General features: G+C 41.6%; 1 pseudogene; it reads left to right on the top strand.

The window, feature by feature from the left end:
- The first annotated feature begins 15,647 nt into the window (after positions 1 to 15,647).
- LOC143548805 (auxin-responsive protein SAUR50 pseudogene) lies at positions 15,648 to 15,941 on the top strand (annotated as a pseudogene).
- The last annotated feature ends 301 nt before the right edge of the window (positions 15,942 to 16,242 follow it).

Here is a 16,242-nt window from a genome sequence, read left to right on the forward strand (position 1 = left end):
CACCCATGAACACTCGTTTAGTTCAAGGATTCAATTAGTGAACGTTACCTATTCGCCTAGTATCCCATCATCATCCGATGCTGTCAAAACTAAATAGTGGGGGCCTGAATCAAACCGGGTCACATGAAACACCAAGTCTCTCACTTATCAATCCACCACCAGCTCATTTTGATAGAACTAGTTAATGTAGTTATTAAGCAAAATAGTGAGTTTAATGTTAATACATTTTAGGATTAAATTTCTATTTTAATTTGAGTTTTGATTTTTCAAATAAGTGAAAAAATCAGATTACTTTAGTTCATTGTCTTAGGGAATGTCTGGGATTTCTTATTTTACCTTCTTATGATTTATTTAAGTCCTAAGCTATATAAGTTACAGAGTTATAACTTATGATTTATACACTTACAAACTTTAACTTTCTCAAACACCTTATAACTTATAACCTATAAGTTATAAAAAAATAAAATAAGAAATCTCAAACACCCCCTTAATTATACGTCTGGCTCAAGTGATACGAGATGGATTTAGAGCTTCCGAGCCATGTCAAAGAGACTTACTCCGTATCTACCTATATAATAAAAGAGTGGATTTTCAAGCAATCATTTCATATTTTTTTTTATCAAATCTCTTTAAATTGTCACATGGTATTTTGACATTTGTTTTAATTTTTTTTCTTTTCATTAAAATATTTTTCATCAAATCTCTTTAAATTACCACATGACATTTTGACATTTTTTTATTTTTTTCCTTTTCATTAAAATATTTTCATCAAATATCTTTAAATTGTCACATGACATTTAGACATTTTTTTTTTATTTTTTCCTTTTCATTAAAATACTTTTCATTAAATCTCTTTAAATTACCGACATTTGACATTTTTTTTTATTTTTTTCTTTCATTAAAATTAAAATTGAAGTCACATATAGCGGGTTCTGTAAACAACTAGGCTATGTCAAAGGTAATTCCGTTTTCATCATTCAAGCTTAAACCAACAATTCCTATTGGTCGATGTTCTTGAGGTTTGGAATTTTTCCATTTGGTAAAGAAATAATTATCTTTGTATTAACCAATATACTTTGAGATGTTTTTAAAATTAAAACCGTACCATTTTTAAAAGAAAAACTAAACTTGAATGATGTTTCAATTTTTATAAGAATGTAAGGGTGAGGATAAACACCCATTTTGAAAGTATATTTTAGTATTTTGATGTTAAAACTGATTAATATAGGTATATGAAGGAAATATATTTTCGTTCAACAAATGGAGTTGGGGTTTGCATTCGTGCGGGAACGGTAGCGAGAGAACATTATGTTCCTACTCTCGGCTCTTCTTTCTTAATAGTTGGAATTACAACTGATTTTTCAACTTTTTGTTATGTTGAGCCGACAAACCGTTGCCCTTCAGCTAGATGTGTGTATTGTTATTCCTACATCTATGTTGACGAAAGATATATTCTTTAATATGATACATATTTTCAGAGTTTAGGACCTCTTTGGGTCTTTTTTACATGGCTTTTTTGTTGATTTTCAGATTTAGTTTCGATATGGAACAATCAAAGAATTAGACAACTTTAAGATTTAGTTTCCATGAAAATTTACCAATAGAAAGTTTTAAAGTTTTGTAACGTTTGTTAACTACTAAAAAACACTAATGTCTATTACGTGCATCCTATTGGTAGTTTTATGACACTAACAAAAATGTTTGTACTTGTTTATATCATCATTTTTTTATCGTTTTTATTTTATTATTACACTTTATACTACATGTGTTTTTATTTTGGCTTTTTTTTAGTTATATATTTTTTACTAACTCGTGTATCACACATAACTCGTGTATCACACAGGTTCTAACATAGTTATTTAATATTAGAACAATCATCTTTACACACATGAGTGTAATAATATTCATATATCTATACCATATTATAATAAGCACCTACAAGCATTTTAAAATTTTAGTAATACAACTTTTATTGATATTGGTATCCCGTAAACCACTTATAACTTGCCTCCTTATATTTAACCAATTTTAAAACAACTTATTTTCCATGTACATGTTGCTTCGTGTGGAAACTCTTCTAGTATCAACAAATACTAAAAATTATATATCTTTTTTGAAATGGTAACCAAAGTTGTGGGACTTTGCACAGGCAGACTGGATGTATAACTCCGTTACCCCTCAGTTTTTCGTCGGTAGTGTAAAATTATTATTTTTTTGTTTTTTGTTAACCCTAAACAATATGGTACCCTTATTTATTTAAAGTCCAACCAAATTAAAAACTCCAACCAACGCTAAAGTCTAACAAAATTAAAAGCTCAAATCAATTAAAACCCATTAACCCTATTTGTAATATTGTTTGTTGTTTGGTTTAGGTCGGACATCAACAAAACATAAACCACTACTTTCACTTATGCCACGCTGCACCAGACACCAGTCACCGACTCACCCCCTATGCCCTCTTCCAGTCACTGGTGCTGCTTAGGGCTCCGGCATATGGTCCCTCTTACACGATTCGATTTCGACTTGTGGCAATTTAGGATTATTCTACTTTTATTTAAAATGTAATTGTTTTTCAGTTTATATAAATTGTTAATTTGGAATAGTTTACGGGCAATTGAATGATTGATTATGTTTATTGGATAATATTTGGATCATGTAAATTGGAAATTGGGATTTATTAGGGACATAAGGTTTATGCGTAAATTGAAATTGATTAGGGATATAGGGTATATGTATATTGGAATTGATTAGGGATTTATGGTTTAAGTTTTGTTTCTTTTAAAAATTATGGAACTTGAAAGATGAAACAACAAAGTTTTATTAGCAATTCTTTTAAAGAAAATTCAAAGAAAATAATGATATCGGTCAAACACCAAGTTTAACCTTTTTTTATTGTATGAAAAATGGTAAAAAAAATCAATTAAACATTACACTTGAGATTTTTGTTTATATCCACCACTAACTTTGTAAAATATACTTTGTGTATGATACATATCTATGGACGCGTCTTTGCATGTTTTTTGGTCACACTGCAATAAAAGTGGGACATAAATTAAGTCAAGTCCGTGTATGAAATGAAATGAAGGGCCAAAAGTTCATAATGCCTTACAATCCTTAGCCACTTTTTGTACCCTCATGATTGCTACATAACTTTTGGCTCCACCATATGAATTCCATGCACAATTTTGGAAATTAAAAATGGTTATAGACTTATAGTTTTATATTTTTACTATACGCATTTGTTTACGCAAAAGAATAAATATGCATATATACAAACCCACGGGAAGAACATGGAAGTTATAGTCAGTCACCATTACTCAACCCGGCCATTGAGGTAACTAACGGTTTGGCTTATGGTTTGACCTAATATTTTTTTGTTTAATTTTCAACTTAGGTTGGGGGAGGCAAACACGAATACTTGGAGGCGGATTTCGATGCGGTTCGAGAAGATTGGTCGGCGTGTACGACCAGTGGCGAAGCTTGGACATAAACGTCGAGGGGGCCGGACTCAATATGTATAAAAAAAATTCATACACTAGAGGGGGACGGCCTTAAAATTTCGGTCGAAAACGGGTGAATTTAAACCATGTATAAAAATTTTCGGCTGAAAAAGATAAATTTACACCGTAAGCGAAAAACGGAGGAAGTCGGGCTCAAAATTTCAGTCGGAAACGGGTAAATTTTCATTATGTATAATAATTTTCAGGCAAAAAAAGAATAAATTTACACTACCGAGCTAAAAACGGAGGGGGCAGGGCTCAAAATTTCGGTCAGAAACGGGTAGATTTACACTATGTATAAAAACATTCGGCCGAAAAATGATAACTTTAAACTACCGAGCGAAAAAACAGAGGGGGGCGGGGCCACCCTTGGCCCCAACAAAGCTACGTACCTGTATACGACACAATTTATATTTCGTTAGTGATAGGTATTATATTAAATATTAACCGATACTTTTGTTAACTTGGGAATTATATGTAATATTTTGATTTAGGATGCTTAATTTAGAACTGAAATATATAGTTTTGCTGTTATATTTTGAGTCATTAATTTAAATATTATTAATTATGCGAAACAAAAAAAATAAAAAATTAAAAGTTATATGATGACATGCATAAATGCATGTCGTTAATTGGTGTCGTATTGAAAGCGTGTCATAAATGCATGTCAATAACGTGTGTCACATATGAATGTCATTAAAGTGTGTCATGAATTATGACAAGCGGGAAGCGTGTCATATTCAATTTATGACAGGGGCTTCAATGACACACATTTGCGCGTCATAAGGGCCCTTTAATGACACGCAATGCATGTCATTGAAGCCTTTTTTTCTAGTAGTGCCTTCGAATCCACCAAGCCGACCCTGCAAGGATTTGATCTTAAACCTTGAATAGCGATTTGCATCTAGACTGAGTGTAGTGGGGGGGGGGGGGGGGCGTCACTCTATTCTAACTCACCCAACTTTAACATGTTAAACTATTAGGGTATAAGTAGTGGACGGTAACTTTGGAGCGACAACACCGCCCCACGGGGCGATAAAAGGGGCGACAAGGTGGGTGGCGACATGTATTTGTCGCCGGTGAGTGTGGAAGAATATTATTATTTTATTAAATGGACCAATGACAAGTCTTGACGGAGGAATTTTTGGGCTACAACACCACTACACCCTTAAAATATAAATCCATAATTTGCTGACTGGACGTCAAATAAAATCACCCAATTTTATAGTTCTTTCACACATAGTCTTACATTTGATTTATTGTGGGTGCCAAACAAAAGCCCATCTGGGTGCTAATTAACTAGGTAACGACGACAAGGACAATGGGTGTGGGGCCAACTGATTTCTAAATCAATAAATTCATTTTTCATGAATTTTATATATAACAAAAATATTAAATAATAATTGGGGTGTTGGTCATTTAAAACTAAGTTTGATGAGAGCATTCACAACCCATTCCCTACCATATATTCATATATATTATACTAAAAATCTCTGTATTTTTTCTCTCATGTTTAATTAAATAATAATTTTTATACCTTTATCATTATCTTTTCTCTCTCTTTCACTCACAACCACTTTTAAAAAATATTAATATATTATACGGTATGAACAGTGAAACCCCAAATTTAACTTTCCCATATAATATTTCTCTCTCATCTACTCACAACCACTCATAACCATACCATATAATTTACAAAACCTTCTCACACAAATATAGGGAATGAGCTGAGAATGCTCTGAGTTGGTTAATGTCTCGCTGGCCGCTGCTTAGGTGTCAGTGACGTGACAACACTTTTGGTTAATTAACTATGCTTCATACCATTGGTCTAATAAATAAAGTAGTATCACCAATGTCCAATTTCATTGGCAATTCATTGGTAAAAGCATGCACTAGCGGAAGTATGTGGTTGATTAATTGAGCGTTAGATAAACAGTTGTGGGTAATCTCATTTGCGACATACTGCAACATAATTTACACGCATATATATAACCTACACCTTTTGTGAGATTTATCGTAATTGTTTCTAATGGACCGTTAGTTACCGACGGATTCCAAACAAACTCTTTTAAGTATTACCAGCAAATATACGGTTGGTAGTTGGTACTTGTTCATCAGTGAAACTCCTTTATTTATTAGTGTCTTCTCTCAAAACCTATGTTTAATAGATTTTGAAGAGGTAGGTCCCCGCAAAGCCAGTTGGACCCGCAAGACTCACCTTTAAGAGGTACGTCTGCGCAAAGACCAACTAGATCCGCAGGACCCACCATGCTCAGAGAGATGAAGACCTTACACGCAGTAAGCCAGCTGTTCCCGTAGGAAAGCCTCCCTTGGTACAGTACCCTGCCTGTCCCCGCAGCTGTGGGTACAAGCCAAGAAGGAAGGCTACCCGCACTAACAGTAAGGCTACACGCATAAGGCACTAACTCTTATACTTCAGCAATGTCACCTGAAGAAGGAATGAGCAGGGCGGGAATATTCCCGCCCAAAAGAGCCAGTCCGTACGCTTCCAGAAGATCTTTTGTACTATACCTACCAAGGTATGGACAAATAGACAAGATCTGACAAAAGCAGTCCATGAACCAATCACAGGGTGACAGCTCACTGACAATAGTACGAGGAGGAGCACCCTCCAGTACAAAATGTCACTATCAGCCGCTGCCTACCCACCAACTCCCATCGTGGCACGAACGTAGCCCGTAGTTGGTGTAAAAGGAATATTATACAGCTGGCCGTACCTGCTTGGAAACCTACCTTCGGCTATAAATACTCCAACACCTTGGAACGGTATCATCATCTTCTCTCTAGCTATTTCTCTCTATATACACTTATATTCAAAGCAACCTAGTCTGATTCTCACGCCGGAGGGTGGTCACAAGGAGGAACCCCCCCTTCTCAGTGACGAGCTTACGGTGTCTGTTTTGCAGGTTGAGAAGAATAACCATCTTTGCCGGACGTAACCCTCGTGGGAAACATCTACTTAACCCTAAGATTATCCTTAATCTGCTGGGGTCATTTAGTGTTTCTTCATTGGCGCCATCCGTGGGACGCCCGATGGCACATTTTATTACCAAATGATGCCATTCGGACTAAAGAATGCCGGATCCACATACCAACGCCTGATGGACAAAGAGTTTCATGCCTAAATCGGGAGGAACTTGGAAGTTTACATGGATGACTTGGTCATCAAAAGCCTCGAGCCAGAGGCGATGTTGAAAGACATCAAAGAAACTTTCAACACGCTCAGAAAGATAAACATGAAGCTCAACCCGAGCAAGTGTTCCTTTGGGATGGAAGAAGGGAAGTTCTTAGGAGTCATCGTTACCAAAGATGGCTTCAGAGCGAATCCTGAAAAGGTCGAAGCCATTATGAAAATGGAATCACCTGCTACCATCAAACAGGCTCAGACACTGAATGGACGACTAGTCGCACTTAACCGCTTTTTGGCAAACCATGCGGATAGGTCGTTCCCATTCGTGTCAACATTGAGAAATTGCTTGAAGAAAACGCACTTCCGCTGGACACCAGAAGCGGAAGCAGCTTTTCAAGAGATTCGGTCACGCTTGATCGAACTCCCAACGCTCACAGCACCAGAAGTGAGGGAGGAATTAATTCTCTACCTCTCCGCCACAGACAAAGCAACCGGGGCAGTCTTACTAGTAGAACGAAAAGGCATCCAGATGCCCATCTACTATGTAAGCCGCGTCTTAACAGACGTGGAAACCCGGTACTCCACCCTGGAAAAATTAGTCTTAGCGCTTGTACAGGCTTCACGCAGGCTAAGACGATATTTCCAAGGCCACCCAATCACCATTCTCACCAACTTCAAACTTGCAAACGTTCTAGGCAAACCCGAGTTGTCAGGGCGCCTAGCCAAATGGGCAATTGAGTTGGGAGAATACGCGATAAAGTACAAGCCAAGACCATCCATAAAAGGCCAGGTCTTGGCCGACTTTATTGCAGAAGTCCCCGCTTCGCGGGAGAAAGAGTGCCAGGAAGAGGCTCAACCCTCTCCAGCACAAGACATTAATGATGTCTGGCGACTCTATACTGATGGAGCAGCCAACAACGAAGGTTCAGGCGCAGGGTTGAAACTAACTAACCCATCAGGCCAAGAATACACTTACGCTATTCGGCTGGATTTCCCAAGTACGAATAACGAAGCGGAGTACGAAGCATTCTTGGCCGGATTAAGAATTGCGCGTAAGATGGGGGTGAAAAACTTGGAAGCCCACGTGGATTCCATGCTAGTAGCCAACCAGATAAACGGGATGTACACAGCCGTGAACGACACAATGGCCCTGTACCTCGCACAAGCAAAAACCCTTATGCGCGATTTCAACGATTGCAAAGTTGTGCACATCAAGCGAAGCGAAAACAAATCTGCGGATGCGTTAAGCAAGCTTGCATCGTTAGCCTTCACCCACTTGGGAAAGGACATCCGCGTTGAACTCCTTGGAGCACCATCAGTCCCGCACAAGGAAATTTGTGTCATCCAAACCGGTACGGAAACATGGATGACGCCAATCATAAATTACCTTGCGACGGGTGTACTACCAGAGTCAAAGACACAGGCAAGAAAGATACGCTGTAAATCACTAAACTATCAACTCATTGATGACATACTTTACAGGCGTAATTTTCTTGGCCCACTCCTCAGATGCGTTGACGACCAAGATGCCGACTACCTCCTAAGGGAAGTACACGAAGGCATCTGTGGGATACACGCAGGTCCACGCGCAGTTGTAGCTAAGCTAAACAACGCGGGATACTTTTGGCCGGGGATGCACACGGATGCGCTGGCCTACATCAGAAAATGTAGGTCCTGCCAGCTCTACGCACCCAACACGCATCGCCCGAAGAACGAACTTGTTCCAGTCACTTCTTCATGCCCATTCCAGAAGTGAGCCATCGATGTGACGGGCCCATTTCCCACAGCAGCAGGGAACGTTCAGTTCCTAGTGGTAGCCATCGACTACTTCACCAAGTGGATAGAAGCAAAACCCCTAGCCCAAACAACCGCAAAACATATCAAAAAATTTATTTGGGAATTTATTATTTGTCGTTTTGGACTTCCACAGAATTTGGTGAGTGATAACGGCACCAACTTTGCTGACCAGAAGCTACAAAAGTGGCTGAAAGAGCTTCAAATCACCCACACCTTTGCCTCAGTGGCACACCCGCAGGGTAATGGTGAGGTGGAAAGAGCAAACAAGAGCATCGTCGACGGCATAAAGAAAAGACTCTTGGAGCATAGATCCGGCTGGGTGGACGAAGTTCCACATGTCCTTTGGGCAAACAGAACGCTGAAAAAAGCAAGCACGGGCGAAACCCCATTCAGCCTCGCCTAAGGCACTGAAGCCATGGTTCCAATCGAGATTGCTCTACCCTCACCAAGAGTCATAACTCAACCAGAAGACAATGATGCGGAAAGACGGTTAGACCTTATGCTAACCGAAGAGCGCAGAGACTTAGCCGCAGCGCGTGAAGAGAACTACAAGCGAAAAATGCAAAAGTACTACAACACGCGGGTGAAACTCTGCAACTTCAATGTCGGAGACTACATACTGCGTAACAACGAGGCTTCGAACCAGGAGCGCCCAGGAAAGCTGGCCCCGATCTGGGTAGGGCCATACATTATTAAAGAAGTTCTGGGAAAGGGCGCATACCGGTTCGAAAGGCTCGATGGCACCCCCATCCCAAGAACATGGAATGGAGCTCAATTACGCAGATGCTACATGTAGATCAATTCCAAACTTGTAACGAACAGGCCTAGAGCCACTTCTAATGGAAATGATTCTCCTTGTCACATTGATGTTGATAGCCTTACCTTTATACTTATGAACTGACCACACTGATATGCCGGTATTCACCGCATAAATAAGTGAGGGAGGAAGTAAGTCGTTGCGTATGGAAAGCGGCACAACCCGCATAAACACAAAAACAGTAAAAATTTCTAAGGGGAAGATGAGGAAAACCTTCACGCAGGTCAGACATAGATGAAGTTTGGTCATCCTACTAAGTGAAAGTGACGGTCCTACCCGCACAATCATGATAGAGGAAACAGAACATTAACCTATTATCTGACACGCGTCGAAAGGTTAACTTATTCAAAACACTTAGAAAACTGCTAAGTTAAACTAAAATATGCATGAGCAAATCATATAATGTTTACAAGGCAAGGCGTTAACAAAACATTCATATTCACATTAAAAGCTGTTCAAACATTACAAAATGGCTAGGTATCTACCCGCCTACAAAAGGTACAAATTTATCCTAACAACTTGGAGGATTCTGAAGATTCAGGCTTCGGGACCACTTCCTCCAAACCCACTTGAACCCGCACCATCAGTCGGTTGCGGCGGTTCGAGGAAAGCCTTGAGAACAGCTAGCCCGTCATCAGCAGCAGCAACTTCATTAACCTTATCCACAACCGGATGAGAGAAAGCAGCATACTGGTTCACAGCTTGGTCATAGGCAGCTTCAGTGTCAACATCGTGTAGAGGAAATTTGGAAGGCGGGATGCCTTTCTCTGCAAATCCTAGACCAAGCAAGAAACCAGCTTTCTCTCCATCCTCATGAGAAGCGTTGAGGGCTGCACTCATGGCATCATCATAGGATGTGTTCGCGAAAATCCGATGCACAACCTACACAAAAAAAAAAAAACTTTTCTAAGTATAAAGAAAAAAGCAAAAAGCAAAGAATAATTGAGCTATGCGTACCTGCGGCAACGCTTCTCGTAGAAGCCAATCTTTATTGGACAAGGACTCTTGAAGGGTAGCTTGAACTTGATCGCGTGCGCGTTCGGCCTCATTCTTATTAAGGTTGGCAAGCAACACTTCCTTGGCAGCAGCCTCCTCAACGCTTTTAAGCTTGCGCTCAGTGCGATCATGCACACCCTTCTGATCCAAGAGCTCCTGTAGCTTCTTGGCATCCTCCAAAGCCAAAGCCTCATGAGCCTGCTGAAGCTTCTCCAGTTTGGCTTTCAGTTCTTCATTCTCAGCGCGTAGAGGCTCAGCAACGGCTTCAGCTTTTGTGGCCCTTTCAGTGGCATTACGCGCCGTTTCCTTAGCCAACCTAAGTTGTTCATTAACAACTTGAGTAGCCTTGGAACGGGCCTCATGCCTGGCTTGGATTTCGGCCTCAAGATCCTTGAAGGCCTTCTCTTTCTCAGCAGCGGTGGCGGCAAGCTTCTTGTTCTCCTCCCGCAGCGATCGCACCTGAGCCCCCTCCAAGCTACGCGCAGTCTTTAACTTATCGTTTTCACGACAAAGTAATTCGACACGCGGCTGCATCCGGGCGAGTAGAATTCGGAGCTCGGTGGACAACCGGCCTTCCTGGTAACTAACCATGGCCTATCCCAATGCACCACTTGGAGTGGCATGGCGCGCCCAGTCGACGCAGTCTGCAGCCGTCCTTAGAGTTGTCCCTCGGCGGATATTCCACCTTGGGGCATAGACCTCATTGGAATCCGAAACTGCGAAAACAGAAAACAGTTAGGAAAAAATGACAAGGATGGATAACAGGCCAAAGTAACCCCACGCACCTGTAGGGTCGATAACAGGCCGATAGCCGCTAAACCCATCACCTGAACCTAAAGGATATCCATCCAAGAGGTCAAGGAGATGGGAAGGAGGCAAAGATTGGACTCCCTCATCAACAGAGGTAAGTCTAGAGGTTCCAACTCTAAACATACCTGAAGAACCAGCCAAGGATGAGGTAGTCGCTGACGCCGAGTGTGACACTGTAGAAGCCACTGAGGTAGAGACCATCGGAGATGAACTCATAACCGTGGTAGACGCTGCGGATGAGCTCACAGAAAAAGTCACCGCCGGTCCGGTGAATGATGTAGTAAAGATGGCACTGACGGCCGGCAATGAAGTTGAACTGCTCAACGCAGCAACAAAAGTGGACTCCATCGTCGACACAGCAGCCACGACAGACGACGTCATAACCGGAACAGTTGCTTCAACAGTATAAGCAACTGAACCAGTACCAGAAACAGGCGCATCCTCCTGGGTCATCGCCTCGGATAGGTTGACCAAACCTATCGTCCTGGGTCCTGAACTAGCTCCTCCCGCACCACTTTCTTCAAAAGCAGATAAGTCCACTCCTGCATAAAGAACAAAGATATAAAAAAAAACAAATGCGGAAGGAAATGCGGAAAAGGCACACAAAAAGTATACTTACTGGTTTTCTTGATCTTGAAAGCCCTGACAGGCGGAGATGGACCCGATGAAACTGGCTTCCTCACGCCAGTTACCTTCGCAATGGTCTCATCACCACCACCAAGGTTCCCCGCCGCCTCCTCACTTTCAGTCTCGGAATCAGACTGATTCCCCAGGTCAACGAAGGTAGCAACCTTCGTTTTTCCCTTCACGCCAACCGCCTTCTTTTTTCTCACAATAAAAGGCCCATCTGCGGATCCCTCATCAGAAGATGACAAGATCAGAGGAATTCCAGCAGAAGTTTGAGCATGAAGAGGACGAGGATTAAAGAACTCCTTACCTGGCCGAGCGGCGCTTAAAATGTCATGGCCTGGCGGATAGACCTCTATGAATCTATCCGCAGTCTTCTCCAAAATGGGAAACTCGTTCTCATCAAGGTCACGAGTACCCAACCGCGCGGGACCACCAGTCTCCCGCGGGTGCAAGAGAGACTGTAAGTCGTTTCCCTCTGAAATAAAAATGATAACAATGTTAGAAGGAAATCCTAAACCAACACAAAAGATGGAGCATACCATAAGTAATATAGTTCAAACCGTATTCAAGAACGATGGGTATCTGCGGCGTCCCAGACCTGGCATCCTTCCACACGCGGCTCATCCCAAGCATGACCATCCCAGACTCCGCGAAGCGATAAACAGGAGTCCGAATCTGGGAAATCTTGGTGAACCACTCCGTCTCCTGGTAATTGGAAGCCGGAAGATTAGGGAGTGCCCTCCCATTCTTGAACGTCATCGCAATGGGAATGACGTGAGCGGAAATGTAGAAAAACTCCCGCTTCCAATAACAAAGACTACGCTCAGTAGCGCAGATCTTCAAACCCTTGATCCGAGTGACAAGGGTATACCAACCCTGGATGCACCTCCAAGTATAGAAGGTCATCAGGCGGTCGACTCGAGGCTCGATACCCAAAATACGGCACACCCATTCGAAATGGCGAACTTTGGCAATTGCCATTGGGTGCACCTCTGTCAGATGAACACCGTGTTTCTCCAAAACACGGTATATGAACTTCGTTAATGGGAATCTTTGATTCCCATATAGGAAGAACGAAGCGTAAACCCCTATCTTGCCCTTAGGGGCATCGTACACCGTCTGGTGGGCCACCGGGAACTCTGGCTCATAGGGCTCCAGCATGAACTTCTTGACGATGTAATGGTATACATCGACAGAAAGAGTACACTGACACTCGCCAGCAGTACTCTTATCGTCCTTATCGGACGTGGACGTCGGGTTCTCGAGGTAAACGTCGGACTCCTCGACGTTAACCTCCGGGTCATGAGTAGAAGAAGACATTTTTTAAATGTTAAAGATGAAAGAAAGCGGTTTCAGGAGAATGCTCGCCGGAAAAGATGAGTATTCGCCGGAAATCGCTTAAAAGGAAAAGGAGAGTGAAGTGAAGATAATGGACGAAATGCATCCTCTCCCCCTTATATACTCATCGCAATGAATGCGATGAATTTAATGCGGATGAGAGAGAAAGCGCAGGCGCAATGCCACGGCGACACGTGTGGATAAAGCAAGCTGGCAACAGGTGTCGGAATGGCGCGTGTCATGAAACTCGCGCCCACGCGCCTGAAAAAGCGTCCTGATTGACCACATGCTGTCACGTCGTCATAACTTCCTGCACATCCTGAAACCGTCAGAAGACGCCAACGTCCCTTCAACCGTTTGGACTGTCCTTATCCTTTCACCAACTCTCCGAATTCCAAAAGGATTAAAAAAGATTCAAAAATAAGAGGGAATATACCCCCTTACCTTGGAAAGCAAGAAACCATAAGACAAGTGCGGGTACAGTGTCAAGGTGAAACCCTTCACATACTTAGCACTTGCAGGGAATTGAAGCCAAGAAGATCGATCTTATGGGCCATGCTTGCGGAAAGAGAAATAACACCCCCGCATGGCGTGAACGTTGAGAACTAGATTGTTTGAAGCTCCAAGGTGGAATTGGTTGTTTAACATAACTGATCACTATGTCTAAAACTACCAAAACCTCGTGGAGAATCTACAAGTGAAACTCAACGCTCCCGACTTGCGAAGAGGTTACACCTACCCGCATCATACCCAAAGATCGGGCAGAAAAGTCAAGAATTTTCTGCAAGTGACATTAGGAAAACCGCGGGAAGAATCCCCACGGAGAACCTTAAAAAATGAAAATCCCTCTTTAAAACCCCTTGCTTAAAGTCCAAAAGTTCCCCTCACTTATTAACAATTCATGAGAACAACAATGGACTGGGGGGACTTGAAGAGGTAGGTCCCCGCAAAGCCCAGTTTGACCCGCAAGACTCACCTTTAAGAGGTACGTCTGCGCAAAGACTAACTGGATCCGCAGGACCCACCATGCTCAGAGAGATGAAGACCTTACACGCAGTAAGCCAGCTATTCCCGTAGGAAAGCCTCCCTTAGTACAGTACCCTGCCTGTCCCCGCAGCTGTGGGTACAAGCCAAGAAGGAAGGCTACCCGCACTAACAGTAAGGCTACACGCATAAGGCACTAACTCTTATACTTCAGCAATGTCACCTGAAGAAGGAATGAGCAGGGCGGGAATATTCCCGCCCAAAAGAGCCAGTCCGTACGCTTCCAGAAGATCTTTTGTACTATACCTACCAAGGTATGGACAAATAGACAAGATCTGACAAAAGCAGCCCATGAACCAATCACAGGGTGACAGCTCACCGACAATAGTACGAGGAGGAGCACGCTCCAGTACAAAATGTCACTATCAGCCGCTGCCTACCCACCAACTCCCATCGTGGCACGAGCGTAGCCCGTAGTTGGTGGAAAAGGAATATTATACAGCTGGCCGTACCTGCTTGGAAACCTACCTTCGGCTATAAATACTCCAACACCTTGGAACGGTATCATCATCTTCTCTCTAGCTATTTCTCTCTATATACACTTATATTCAGAGCAACCTAGTCTGATTCTCACGTCGGAGGGTGGTCACAAGGAGGAACCCCCCCTCCCTTCTCAGTGACGAGCTTACGGTGTCTGTTTTGCAGGTTGAGAAGAATAACCATCTTTGCCGGACCTAACCCTCGTGGGAAACATCTACTTAACCCTAAGATTATCCTTAATCTGCTGGGGTCATTTAGTGTTTCTTCAGATTTTGATTTCAAACCTGAAATCTCTGTGGATTTGATATGTGACATCACCTAACCATATTATCATGTGACAGAAATGTTAACGAATTTGTTATTTGTTAATTGATAGGCGTGTAGGTACGTTAAAATTGTATACATAGATATGCATACAACGTACATTAATAACTAATTAATATAAGTAATGATGCGTATGCTCTAGCAACTTGCTAGATTCAGTTTTAATAAATCATATATGTTGTTCAAAAAATAAAATAATAATAACTAATGATACATAGCTACAACATCAATCTGAAAATAAACCTAGCCGATTCAGTATTGAACATATTGCTTTTAAACTTTTTTTTCTTCATAAGCGATTTTTGTAAATAACCAAATATGATTATACTAGAGCTAAGCATCAAGTTGGTGATTTTCATTTTCCACTCATAATTTTTTGTTAGATTTTTAACGTATGTATTTCTAACTACAAATCAGATGACTTTCACCGAGTACACGCTAGATTTCGTCACATGTAAATACCTAGTCGGCAATCTCTTTAGGTCGATATTTAGGGCTTATATAGACATAAATGGAATTGGTCCCATGGGTCATGACGTCCTAGACAAAGGTAACAAGGTAGGGTTACTAGCCTAAATTAAGGATATGAACATATGACCATCTCAAGAAATACCATGCTTAATTACCACCTGCGGTCCTCCCCTTCACATGCACTTGCCCCTCAATCTTGCTTATAAAAACCTCCTTCCATGGAGTCACCGCCACCGCATCACCACCTTATCTATAACCCTTTCTCATCGACCAAACATATCCATATATAATGGGTCTAATTAGAAAACCACACAACAAACAAACACAAGTAATATCCCTCAAGAAAATTATCAAGAAATGCACAAACACTGGCTACCCGACCGACGTCCCTAAAGGACACTTTGTTGTTTATGTTGGAGAAACAAGAAGCCGATACATTGTGCCCATATCATGGCTGCATCACAAAGCCTTCCAAGGCTTGCTACAACAAGCCGAGGAAGAGTTTGGGTTTGACCATGGAATGGGGTTAACCATTCCTTGCCATGAAGAGGACTTCCGGTCGCTCTTCTCGGTCATGGGATGATCGAAACCATCATTCGATCATCCCAATCTGACCTTGATCATAAGTTGCTTTACTATGATTTGTCGTGTTAATAAATTTATATGAACAAAATCATTGTAATTCCTTAACATTCTTCTCTTCTTCTCGTATGCTGGTGTTAATGCATCCTCGGGAATACATTAGAATTCAATGTTTTCTCATGTCATATGCGGCATATTATATATTAATTATAATTAAGTGTTTCTTTTATTAATTCATATTGATTCAATATTGATTATTAACCTTTTGTGAAACATAATTACGGATTCAAACATAATGATGT

Source organism: Bidens hawaiensis, unplaced genomic scaffold, assembly GCF_021521415.1.
Source record: "Bidens hawaiensis isolate Kalapana, Puna unplaced genomic scaffold, B.hawaiensis_p1.1 tig00015252_1, whole genome shotgun sequence".
Lineage (NCBI taxonomy): Eukaryota > Viridiplantae > Streptophyta > Magnoliopsida > Asterales > Asteraceae > Bidens > Bidens hawaiensis.